Source organism: Perissodus microlepis, chromosome 3 (genome assembly GCF_051167445.1).
Source record: "Perissodus microlepis isolate ML-2025 ecotype Zambia chromosome 3, ASM5116744v1, whole genome shotgun sequence".
Taxonomy (NCBI): Eukaryota; Metazoa; Chordata; class Actinopteri; order Cichliformes; family Cichlidae; genus Perissodus; species Perissodus microlepis.
The window spans coordinates 1,766,359-1,780,424 of NC_140463.1; the positions used below are offsets into that span (position 1 = coordinate 1,766,359).

At 41.5% G+C, this 14,066-nt stretch overlaps 1 pseudogene; it reads left to right on the forward strand.

Annotated features, from left to right (window-relative positions):
• The first annotated feature begins 4,714 nt into the window (after window positions 1-4,714).
• LOC146389385 (uncharacterized) lies at window positions 4,715-6,003 on the forward strand (annotated as a pseudogene).
• Window positions 6,004-14,066: the final 8,063 nt, after the last annotated feature.

The window sequence follows — 14,066 nt, forward strand, 5'->3', positions numbered from 1 at the left end:
GTTACAGTCGCTGACCTCTGACCTGTCATGTAACCTAGAAACCAGGTCACATGATCCACATCAGGGATCTGAGAAACCTGATCTCACCTGCTGACTCTGAAATTTAAGACCTTCCAACAACAAACCAAAAAAGCAACACATGGACAGAACATTAGGAACAGCTCTGAGTACGATACAGTCAGCTCACTGTAAACTCCGACCTCAGCATCAAACTACATTAAAGCTCTTTTATGGTCACTCAGACACTTTAGGACCACATGATGTTCATGCATGATATCTGTGACTGTCAGAGTTTAACATGTGAACTTCATACATGTAACATGTTCTTGTGTTCATGTAACAGTCCTTTTTCTTTGAAATGCTTCAGTGTGCAGTAATTTGTGCTTTAGCCGTGTGTACACACAGTTCACAGCAGGATGTGTTTGAAGCACTAAAGCGTTCACAGGTTTAGTGTGCTCCACTTTTACAGGGAGAAACATACAGCACCGTCCAAAGTGGAACACACACTTGATTTTACAAACCCTATAAAACACCAACGTACCACCGTGCCTAAAAACCTGCATTCTACCTGAAGGCCAACAGGATGCATCTGGTTCATCCATCCATCCATCTATCCGCTTATCCTTTTCAGGGTCGTGGGGGGCGCTGGAGCCTATCCCAGCTGTCATGGGGCGAGAGGCAGGGTACACTCTGGACAGGTCGCAAGTCTGTCGCAGGGCCAACACACAGGGACAGACAACCATTCACACTCACATATAGTGGCAATTTGGATTATTAGTGGTTAGCACTGTTGCCGCACAGCAAGAAGGTCCTGAGTTCAATTCCACCATCAGGCCGGGGTCTTTCTGTGTGGAGTTTGCATGTTCTCCCCGTGTTTGCGTGGGTTCCCTCCGGGTACTCCGGCTTCCTTCCACCGTCCAAAGACATGCAGCTTGTGGGGATAGGTTAATTGGATATTCCAAATTGCCACTAGGTGTGAATGTGCGAATGAATGTGAGTGTGAATGGTTGTCTGTCCCTGTGTGTTGGCCCTGCGACAGACTGGCGACCTGTCCAGGGTGGACCCCGCCTCTCGCCCTATGACAGCTGGGATAGGCTCCAGCGCCCCCCACGACCCTGAAAAGGAGAAGCGAATGGATGGATGGATTTATGGAAACGAGAAAAATGTTATTTTAGAGAAAACAAATTGAATCAGTCCAACATTTTCATAGATCCTGATCACTGTGCAGATTTTTTGTTGTTTGTTTTTGTTTCATTTCCCTTCAAAATGGTCACACTGGTTCAGTGTGAAGTTCACTGAGGCCACCTACAGGAAATGTAATGAAACATTGTGACCACAAATGTGAACATACCAATACCAGCTCAGCTCTGACATCCTGTTTACTTTGAGTGGAACAAAACTTTTTTATAATACAATCATTTACAGTCAGTTTCTCTGTTTCCAGTCTGTAGATCCAGTCACACTTTCTACCTTCACCTGTGCAGTAAAGACTGAGAACAGAGCGGAAACCAACCGTCCAATCAGTGAGCAGCAACCATCCTGTGATGAAAGCTTTATTTCACTGAATGTTTCTTCAAAGCTCATTTCAACCTGTTGAAGTCATGAATGAAAGTGCAGACTGAGAGTGGATCACATGATGTTTAAGGTGTGTCATGTGACATGTTCAGTATTGTCACACATGTCTAGATTGTCCCTGATATCATAGCTGCTCAAACACTGATGATTATATTTGAAGAATTATTACTGATGGCAGCAAAGTTTGAATGGAGCTCTCTGTCTGTGCTGATTTGTCGCCCTCTGGAGGTCAAAGCACAAACTGCATGATGTCACTGTAACCACCACAGTGACAGGAAGTGTTTTTATGACTGAAACACTGATTACTGGGGAAATGTGATCAAATATCCATTTGATTCTGGCTGCTGTATTTTTTAAACAGCGGGAAGAAAAAAAAAACTCTCATGCAGAGAAAGATTATTTTTTATAACCCATCAGATAATCTTGTGTCTTAATGATAAAATTGATCAGCCTGATAATTCACACGTTTGGTATTTTTACCAGCTTTTCTTCCTGCCTTCAAATAAACTTTATTAACACAGCAGCCTTTTTCCAGCCAAACATTTAAAGCTCACACACATCCATTCAGAGCTTCTAACACTAAATACTGCACACAGATTTCCTCTTACACCATCACTCACCTTGATTCTGGATCATGTGTGAACATCTTCATATGTTTCTAATGTTACATTGGATTTTTTGGAAAATCAGCTGCTGATTTTTTCAGATTAACTGACACATTATTTTTGACAAAGACTTTGATGCAAGTTTACCTGGTAATGATACAACAGCCTCTCTTCATTTCATGGATGAGAAAGAGGAAAATCAACCAGACACAACAAGGTAACACATGTTGCCTAACGTAGATATTAACAAGAACTCTTAGAGAAAAATATTTTGAGTTTCTTTGGACGTCTCTACATGAGCCTGAAATGACTGTTTACACCTTGTCAGGAACAACACTGAAACCTGCATGAACGTGGTACAGAGAACTGCCAACAACACTGATGAAGTGAGTGAGGTAATCTCTTCCCTGACCACCTCTGACTCGAGACTGACCACTACTTTAATTTGACTTCTTATGGAATTACATTAATGTCAACAGCTCCATTGGAGAGAAAAACAAAAGTCCGTTAAATTACATACTAAACTAGATTCAATTAAAAGAAATGACATACTTTTAATCAAATATCACTTTGGAGACATTGAGCCATAATGTGGGATAAAAAAAATAATTTTTTTAATTTTAATTTCATTTTCAGATTTTTTTTTACTTTTACTCCCTACATTTTTAAACAAATATCTGTACCTTACATTTTCAAAGAAGGGCCGTTGCTTTAACATTAATTTGAGGTGAGTCGATGTTATTGATGGTCCTACTGTGAGGAGTCTAAATGTTGGACATTTGGAAAATTTCAGCACTTAACTGATGATTATATTTGAAGAATTATTACTGATGGCAGCAAAGTTTGAATGGAGCTCTCTGTCTGTGCTGATTTGTCGCCCTCTGGAGGTCAAAGCACAAACTGCATGATGTCACTGTAACCACCACAGTGACAGGAAGTGTTTTTATGACTGAAACACTGAAATGATGCTAACGGCTGTCGTTAGGCTCACTGACAGCAGTGCTGATGTGTCCATGTCAAACACTGGCTCAGGTCAGACTCCTGACATGGCTGCTCTCAGACTCACAGGAGCTCTGACCTTTGACCTCCTAACACTAACCATTTTAGTCTCTTTGCATCTTTACATGCAAATCCATCCAAACTGTAGCCGAGCAAAAGAAGCTGGAAGTTGTTCTATGAATGATGTTCATAGCAGAGTTTCTGTTTCCAGCTCAGACATGTTAAAAGCTGCTGCTGTGCTACTTTTGTCATTTCCTGCTTTCACTACCATCCATGTCAAAGCGCTGAAGTCATCTGATCACTTTAATGCAGTAAAACAGGAGCTGTAAGTCTGACATTTATTTACTGGACTCTTTAATGAAGACAGTGCGTTTATTTACAGTGAGGTAAATAACCAGTACACAATAAATCCCCGTAGCTCCTTGACTCCCGTGTCATGTCTCACTCAAACGTCTGTGCTCGTGCTCTCCGCTCCCGTGTTTCCTGTGCATGCTGTCCTGTTCTGTCCATAACACATCACAATTCAAAACAACTGTGTTTAATTTGCAATGAGAGCATGGTCGTGTTTAATGTCTGAGCCAGGGAAATGTTTTTTTGGTTAGAAAATCTGGCCCACCTCAGTGTGTAATTGAGTAGTCCTGCTATACATGCCCTTTTCTTCTGTCATTTATGTCAATACATCAAATAAAATACTTTGATCTTATATTATTAGCTGTTGTTTATTTGCAAAGGTCAGTTATTCTTAACAGGGATGCTAAACATTGCTTATTAGAACTGTATGCAGAGTTTTGACAAAAGTGTTTTAATAAATATTGTTTATATATTTTTTATTTATATTTTTTATTGTCTGAAAACTATGAGGGTTTAAGTGTTAATAGTTATTTAGGATTATTAGGATCAACTTAAAGTCAAATGCAATTCATGAATGGTTGTAATGGAATTTCTGACATGAGTCTAATATGTTTACCTCTGTCAGATTTGAAGAATACCAGATGAAAAAGAGGATCACAAATGAACCTCAACAGCCTTCCATATCACAGTTTATGGACACTTGTGCCGGACAGTACAGCATGACTCATCCACAGCAGAAAGCTATCACCAATGCATTATTAAGTGACTTTATTATTGGTTGCAACCTGCCCCTTTCTATTGTGGAAAACAAGAATTTTCGTCACTTTCTGACGGTAGTTGACAGAAAATACAGCCCGGTATGTCGCAGAACAATTACATCAAAAACAGAGAACCTCGCTGCTGAGAAACGTTCAATGTTAAAAACTCAGTTGAGCGAGACTGACCATGTTTCAGTCACTGTGGACATTTGGTCGGACCGAAGGATGAGGGGTTTCCTTGGTATCACTGTGCACTGGATACAGAAAGAGACCGAGAGGATGCAGCTGAAATCCAAACTGCTGGCCTTTGACCGCTCCAAAGGATTACACACTGGTGAAAGAATCTGTGAGAAATTTGAAGCTATATGTGACGAATACAACATCAAAGATAAACTAGACTATATTATTAGTGACAATGCTGCCAATATGCAGAAAGCATTCACTGTGTGCTTCCCCACTGAGCAAGCTGAGGAACATGATGATGACGGTGATCATCTTGACGACCCAGAGCTCTGGCACGACTTAACCTTGGAAGATCAGGAAACAGTAGGTGCTGCTGTGGCAAAGACACAGCGCCTGCAGTGTTTTGCGCACACACTTCAGCTGGTGGTGAAAGATGGTTTGTCAGAGACCAAAGTGGCAAGTTATCTGAGCTCAGCTCTCTACTGCACACAAGCACAACATTCAAAGATGTGTTTGAAGCTGAATTTGGTGAACAGAAAGCGATCCCTGCAGCTGTAATCACAAGATGGAATTCAACACTGAGACCAGTGAAGGCAGTTATCCAATGTGAACATCTAAAACTCTGTGCTGTTCTTGAAATGGCTGGGCACAAGGAGTTATTACTCACAACACGAGAGCGGAACCTGTTGAAGGAGATGGTGGACATCTTGAAGCCCTTTGGAGAAGCAACAGATTTGACACAAGGTGAGAAAATAGTCACGATTAGCGCTGTTGTTCCATCCGTGCTGTCCCTCAATCACCACCTGGAGAAACTGAAGCCTCAAGTCCGTTTCCTGAATGGTCTGGTCAGGAGCCTCCAAGCATCTTTGAACAAAAGATTTCTTGGAATCTTTATCAGTGTGCGAATGGCTAGAGCAGAAGATGGGATCACTGCCCCCTTTTCAGATCCAGTGTACCTTAAAGCAGCTGCTTTGGATCCAGCATTTTCTCTGTTGTGGGTGGAACACCATGTGTTGGGCAGTTGTGACATAAAGACAGAGGTGACACAAAAAGTTAAAGGTAAAGATTGAATATAGTTTATATTTTTTCTGTATTTTTTTGTCTAAAATTGTAATAAAGGCTCTTTTGCTGTTGTTAATTTGTTTTGCCAGATCTGATCCTGCAAGATGCGGCAGATCCTGCAAAGTCAGAGCAACCTGTGACTCCTGGTGAGGAACATCAAGAGGACTGAAGATGGAGGACTCTTTGCTGCTTACTGTCAGAGGCAGAAGAAGGATGTGGGGAAGAGTCCAGCTCTACAGCTAAGTCACTACCTGGATATTGCTGATGGACAGAACGCCCTCTTGTTCTGGGCAATGAACATGCAGACTTCTCTGTTTCGTGTGGCCACCAGAGTTTGGGCAGTACCTGCATGTAGTGCTCCTGTGGAGCGAGTGTTCAGCTATGGTGGCATCATTCTACGGCCTCATCGTGCACAAATGACTGACAGACTTTTGGCCAATTTGGTCTTTTGCAAATTTAATGCAGAATAGTTAATAGTTAACTGAAATAGTTAACTGAAATAACTTAAAGTGCACATTCTTGTTCATTTATATATATATAAAGATATGTAATGTTTTGTTTTGTTTCCTCTGTCACTCACACATGGACACATACAAACACACATGTTCACACCTGTTCACACAGAGACTAAATGAGAGCGAGAGGACAAGCTATTCACACTGCACTACATTTACTGTGATGGTTCATTGTTTTGTACATAAGGAAATCTCAGCACTTTTTGTTTCAACAGGAAGTTCTGCTTTTGCATTTTTCACTGAATGTTTATTCTGTGAATTTGTAATTTAGAGGAAGACTATTCTTGCAGCAAAGGTTAATTGAGCTGTACATAATAAAGGTGCAATTTCAGAATTAGTTGATGCATATTTTATAAGTTGTTTCATCAGATGATGAGATAAATACAGATTGAAAAAAGAACACATGGTCTATTATTTACATTTAACATATAACTGCAACATTATTTTAAAAAAAAGACTTGAAAGGACTTGAAATTCAAAGTTTCAGACTTGGGACTTGACTTGAAAGTTGTCTGTCTTGACTTAAGACTTGACTCTGACTTGCTTGACTTTACTTGAGACTTGACTCGTGACTTGAGGATAAAGACTTGAGACTTGCAAAACAATGACCTGGTCCCACCTCTGCTAGACACACACTAACTTGGAGTGTAACTCAACAATCCTGCCGGTGGGAGCTCCATCACTCTCCTAAATAGCTCCACCGACCAGCCGAATCAGCTGCAGGTGCGTGGCATGGGCCTTAGGTGTGGCCCTGCTGGAGGACTGGCCACACCTATCAGGCCTGCAGGTGCCTGTCATCCATCCTACAGCCACACCCGCAGACACACACATACACACACACCCTGCCTATAATAACAACATGTGGAACACAGACATGACAGCATAGTGCAGAAGAAACGCACATCAAATAATAATAATAATAATAATAATAATAATAATGGTCCACACTGCTCACAGACCACGACTCCCTGGAACCGGGTCTCTGACAGTTTTAGCTGTTTGATTTAACCAGCTTTAAACTGAGATTCGTTTCTGCTAAAATACATTAATATTTAAAAGTCGATTCAGGATTTAATGAATTGATATTTCTTTATTTAAGCGACTCATCTCTATCTGCCTGCATTTTCAAACGTACGTACGCAAAGGACTCGGAATATCTGGACCCCGGCCAATCAGAGAGGTGCCTCCCCTGACTATCTCTGATTGGTTTAGACCACGATATGGGCATAATGTGAGCCTATTGTTGACCACACGGGCTGGTTTCACCGCTGCGACCAAGGATTTTTTTTTAGTTGCACCATTGAGACATTTGGTCACAAATGTGACACTCTAGAGTCCTGCTAAGGGAAGCATGTGTAATGTAAACAGAACTGGTCCTAGCACTGAACCCTGTGGAACCCGTAATTAACCTCAGTGTGTGAAGAGGACTCTCCATTTACATGAACAAATTGGGGTCTATTAGATAGATATGATACAAACCACTGCAGCACAGTACCTGTAATACCTACAGAGTAGAATATTAGAGCGATTAGAGCACGATTCAGTTCTGCACATTACATCTGACACATGCTTTAGTCATGGAGGGAGAGGTAGAAATGTGTTTAAGTCTGTGAGACTTTACTCTGACATTACAGTCAAGTACTCATATATATATCACCACAGATGGGCAGTAACGCGTTACTGTAATCTGATTACTTTTTTCAGGTAACGAGTAAAGTAAGGGATTACTATTGCAAAAACGGTAATTAGATTACCGTTACTTTCCCGTAGGAACGCTGCGTTACTGCGTTACTAAAACCGTGATTTTTTTGCGAGAATGTCTCATGACAGTGACGTAAGTAGGGATGGGTACCGGTATCCGGTGCCATGATGGCACCGGTTCTGACATAAACGGTAGTAACCAGACCGAAAAGCAGCGCACATTTCGGTGCTTTATTTCGGTGCTTTTTTTTCCTGAGATGTCATACACTTTGAATTCTAGCCAATCATTTTACGTTTCTGAGGATAGTAGGCGGGTCCAGGTATGTACGTTCTTTTAGAGCTGAGCTACAGATTAAAAATGCCCAAGGCGAAGCGGTCAAAGTCTGGCTGTACTTCACAGCAAAATATGCAAACTCAGCAGCCTGCAACAAGTGCTTTAAGCTGATACTGTGATACTGTCAAAGGAGGTAACACCTCAAATTCGATGAAACACCTGGCGACGCATAGCGTTTTTTTTAAAAGCCGAAAAATGCGCCGTATTTGATAGCTTGCTGCGAGACCTCACACCGAGCACATCTACTGCGGGTGTGGTGCCTGTTATCTGACCCGGAGTTAGCAACATCCCCCAAAAACCCGAAGAGGAGAGTCCTGGCCCCTAGCCCTGCCAGTGTAGCAGAAATGATGAGGATGATGATGGCAGCAGCAGCCGTTCTTCTCTGCGTGAGTAGCTTAATGTTGTTCGTGTATAATTTACGTTGAGTAGGCTAACCACGTTATTAAATTAATGCATGTAAGGTGAACTAGCAAACACCGTTGTAGTTACATGCAGCTGTCTTCTTGTTTGATGGCAGATACTCCCTTCACCCTGGACAAAAAGGCTAAAATGACCAAAGAAAAAGTGGAAAACAGCTAAACATGAGAGGTTTTTGGACAAAGTTTGTGTTTTTTCCATTGATTAAGCACTGCTTCCAGCCAAGAGTGATACCATATATGCCCCATAGCTGCAGAAAAGGCTAACATTGTTATCTTTTTACAAAAAAAAAAAACAGCTGAACATGAGAGGTTTTTGGACCAATTTTGTGTTCTCCATTCTTTAAGCACCGGTTTGAGCACCGTTTAAGCACCGGCACCATTTCAAAAGTACCGGTTTGGCACCGGTATCGGATAAAACCTAAACGATATCCATCCCTAGACGTAAGCGAGTGCGACGTTCGTGACAACAGCTGTGTGCAGATCAACAATGGATAATATATCGAGTGCGGGAGAGAGTATGAGCGTGCAGCGTTTAAAGCGTGGAAGTACTGACCTTACTTTGAGTTAGATTCCATAAAAAGTGACAAAAACATTAGTGTCCGTTGTGCGTGGGAAGAAAACTTCTTTTTACAGTGAAAAAAACCCTAAACTTCCAAGCAAGCACCGAGTGCGCTACCACGTATTTCCGTACCACGGAAATTCACAGAGAAACTCGCGGATTCTTCAACTGACCATATTTATAGCTTTATCCAAGTCCAAGTCTTTTTCCATCTGCATGCGCTCAGACAGCCTCGTGTCGGCCAAGCCCACTACTATTCTGTCTCTTATCAGCTCATCGTGGAGCGGTCCGTAGTTACAGTGCTCTGCTAATGCATGCAAGGCAGTCACGAATGCATCAACAGTCTCATTCGGCTCTTGTTTGCGCATATTAAAACGTGCGCGCTCATAAACAACATTTTTCCTGACAATGAAAAAGTTGTGGAAGCTATCTCTCACTTTAGCATAGTCCCGTTGGTCTACATCGCTTAACTTTAGTCCTCTCAGGACGTCATCCGCTTCGTCTCCCATACAATATATGAAAGTGTTCACTTGATTTTCCTCCGAGCTCGCAGACAGATTACTTGCCTGACGGAATCTCTCGAAGCGACGGACCCATCTTGTCCATTCGTGTGGTTTGGAAAAATCAAAGGGCTCCGGTGGTTGGATGCTAAACGTAGCGTTGGGAGTGCTAGCCGCGGTGCTAACTCCTGCCCTCGGACGATCGTCTACGTCGTCATTCGGCATTTTGTTTCCAGCTTCCCCTTCTCCTCACACTCGGCAGATGTATGGAGTCTTACAAGTCACACAGCACTTCTGACACCATGTGTGATTCTTACTCTGTGTGCGGTAAGACCATCTCTTTTACTTCTTGTATTACCATCACCCGGCATGCATTGCCAGTGCGTAACACGTAATTACACAATCAAACAATGAACACATACTACCCATACAACAAATGTACCAGAGACAATTATGAATACACCACATGCACCAGGGTAAACCTCCGCCTACCAAACTCCTGCTTTACAGGTGAAAATAGAGTAACAGGACCGTTAGTCTTTGATGTTATTTATTTTCTGCTGTGTTTTACTTGCATCTATTTGAAAGAGTGAGTGTAAACACACACAAAAAAAAATATTTTATGTGCTGGAATGTGCAGAAAATAAGTTTAAATGTTAAACAAATTTCTTCCAGTCAGAGAATGTTGCATACAGGGAGTGCAGAATTATTAGGCAACTTCCTTTCCTTTGGCAAAATGGGTCAAAAGAAGGACTTGACAGGCTCAGAAAAGTCAAAAATAGTGAGATATCTTGCAGAGGGATGCAGCAGTCTCAAAATTGCAAAGCTTCTGAAGAGTGATCATCGAACAATCAAGCGTTTCATTCAAAATAGTCAACAGGGTCGCAAGAAGCGTGTGGAAAAACCAAGGCGCAAAATAACTGCCCATGAACTGAGAAAAGTCAAGCGTGCAGCTGCCAAGATTCAATTCAATTCAATTCAATTTTATTTATATAGCGCCAAATCACAACAAAAGTCGCCTCAAGGCGCTTCATAGATACAGAGAAAAACCCAACAATCATATGACCCCCTATGAGCAAGCACTTTGGCGACAGTGGGAAGGAAAAACTCCCTTTTAACAGGAAGAAACCTCCGGCAGAACCAGGCTCAGGGAGGGGCGGCCATCTGCTGCGACCGGTTGGGGTGAGAGAAGATGCCACTTGCTACCAGTTTGGCCATATTTCAGAGCTGCAACATCATTGAAGTGCCCAAAAGCACAAGGTGTGCAATACTCAGAGACATGGCCAAGGTAAGAAAGGCTGAAAGACGACCACCACTGAACAAGACACACAAGCTGAAACGTCAAGACTGGGCCAAGAAATATCTCAAGACTGGTTTTTCTAAGGTTTTATGGACTGATGAAATGAGAGTGAGTCTTGATGGGCCAGATGGATGGGCCCGTGGCTGGATTAGTAAAGGGCAGAGAGCTCCAGTCCGACTCAGACACCAGCAAGGTGGAGGTGGAGTACTGGTTTGGGCTGGTATCATCAAAGATGAGCTTGTGGGGCCTTTTCGGGTTGAGGATGGAGTCAAGCTCAACTCCCAGTCCTACTGCCAGTTTCTGGAAGACACCTTCTTCAAGCAGTGGTACAGGAAGAAGTCTGCATCCTTCAAGAAAAACATGATTTTCATGCAGGACAATGCTCCATCACACGCGTCCAAGTACTCCACAGCGTGGCTGGCAAGAAAGGGTATAAAAGAAGTAAAACTAATGACATGGCCTCCTTGTTCACCTGATCTGGACCCCATTGAGAACCTGTGGTCCATCATCAAATGTGAGATTTACAAGGAGGGAAAACAGTACACCTCTCTGAACAGTGTCTGGGAGGCTGTGGTTGCTGCTGCACGCAATGTTGATGGTGAACAGATCAAAACACTGACAGAATCCATGGATGGCAGGCTTTTGAGTGTCCTTGCAAAGAAAGGTGGCTATATTGGTCGCTGATTTGTTTTTGTTTTGTTTTTGAATGTCAGAAATGGATATTTGTGAATGTGGAGATGTTATATTGGTTTCACTGGTAAAAATAAATCATTGAAATGGGTATATATTTGTTTTTTGTTAAGTTGCCTAATAATTATGCACAGTAATAGTCACCTGCACACACAGATATCCCCCTAAAATAGCTAAAACTAAAAACAAACTAAACTAAACTTCCAAAAACATTCAGCTTTGATATTAATGAGTTTTTTGGGTTCATTGAGAACATGGCTGTTGTTCAATAATAAAATTATTCCTCAAAAATACAACTTGCCTAATAATTCTGCACTCCCTGTATAATTAAATTTTTGCTTGATGCATAAAGTTAAAAGATTAAAACTAATAAAACAAGTTTTAAAAAGAGACTTTTCCATTTGATTACATTTTGTATGATGGATTATGTAGAAAAAGTAGAATTGGGCTGAAAGATCTATCGCTTTATCACCTATTCAGGTTGTAAATCGTGTTTTTAAAAAGTAACTAAGTAACTAAGTAATTAATTACTTTTGAAAATAAGTAATCAGTAAAGTAACGGGATTACTTTTTTGGGGAAGTAATCGGTAATTAGTTACTGATTACTTTTTTCAAGTAACTTGACCAACACTGTATATCACTAAAAGTGACATTAAACTGTAGGAATCCATGGCAGCAACAACTCTGACCCACCCAGATGACTGTGATGTCAACCCAGTCAAAGGTTGAGGAAACAATTTTATTTGTTCAGCCTGTGAATTACAAATAAACAAATTCAAAAATTAGAGGTTGGTTCCGTTTAGGTGGGCAGTGTACAGTCAGCCTCCACAGTCTAATAAAGAGTTGCAGTGTGACCACTAATGCTTTGGGCAGAGCAGACAGAAAAAACTAACAATCTAATTGGAAAAAAGAAAAAAATTTATGTGATTTTTGATGCCGAGCATGTTAAACAGTAGTAGCCTGTTCAAAATGTTTACATGTAGTGAAGACTTTCTGTTTTTTACTGTGCAGGATCAGTTTGATCTCATCACCACATGAAGACATCGTCTCAGACAGTTTTCTCATCAGTTCAGGACCTCAACTGAGACCAAAGAAACAGAAGTTTGGAACAAGAATGACTGTTGGAGAAAAACATCCAAATAAGACAAACAGAAGCATCTTACTGGTGGGAGAAACAGGAGCAGGAAAATCTGATCAACGCTCTGCTCAACTACACCATGGGAGTGAAGTGGGAGGATAGAGTCTGGTTTGCGATTGTAGAGGAGGAGAGAAGAAGTCAGACATCAGATGTGATTGTGTACGAGATCTTTGGTTTTGAAGATGAAACTCTGCCCTACTCTCTGACCATCATCAATACTCCTGGATATGGAGACACCAGAGGGATCGAACATGATGACATCACCAGTCAGAGATTATTGGACTTGTTTGGATCAGATGATGGAGTCCATGAAGTTCATGGGTGACCGACTGAAGTATGTCTTTGATTCAGTGATGTCTCTGTTTGGAAAAAACTTGGAGAAAAACACTGTAGCTCTGATCACACACTCAGATGGAAGCAGACCTGAAAATGCTTTTAAAGCTCTTGAAGATGCAAAAATTAAATGTGCCGAAAATAAGAAGAATCAGCCAGTTTACTTCCTGTTTGATAGCTGCCAGCATGAAGACCGAAGAGAGAAAAATGCAGTTTTTAGAAATGTATGGGAACTTACACAAACAAACATGGATCGATGACAGACTTCTTGGGAAAATCTAATCCTCAAAAACTGATGAGAACAGTTGAAGTGTTAAATGGATCAGACTGAAAGCCTCCATCCAAAACCTGAAAGAGAGAATCAAGCTGGCTGAAGTGAAAAAGGGAGAAATCAGAAACATGAAAGAAGCCCTGAAACAGCTGACAGTCGAGAATTCCCAGTTCCTGGATGAGTCCTACCAACGTGTTATCAGACTAGAGCAGATCGCTCTGGAAGCTGATTCAGCATCCACTATTGTCCACTTGGACTTCCTGATTGAGAAGATGAAGCAGAAAGGAGACACAGAGAAGGTCCAGAATCTGGAGGAGATGAAAAGGTGAGTGGACGAAGGAGTCAAAGCACATGTTGGTACGAGCTTCATCAAACTCCATCAGCTATCAGAAGCATTGATGATTGGGGAAACACACAAGTTACCTGGTGATAGTCACAGTTTAATGTGGGCAGCTGCTGTTCAATATAACATCATCACAATAATGTGTACAAAATAAGTAAATGTAGTTTGTTTCCTGAGCTTAGAGCTGCTGGAACTTGTGTTTCCCTCAGAGTGACTGATCCGAGTCGAAGATGATAAACAGGATTTAAAATGAGGAGCAATGGACACTGAGCAGCAGATCAGCCTACAAGAAACACATGATTTCATCCAGGTTCCTTAAACTTGTATCTGATCTGACTCATCTAATGCCAAGTGCTTTATTTATCAGTGTGAGACGTGTATTTTGCCAAGGTCTTTAATCAAATATCAGATACACTGACAAACGGAGACG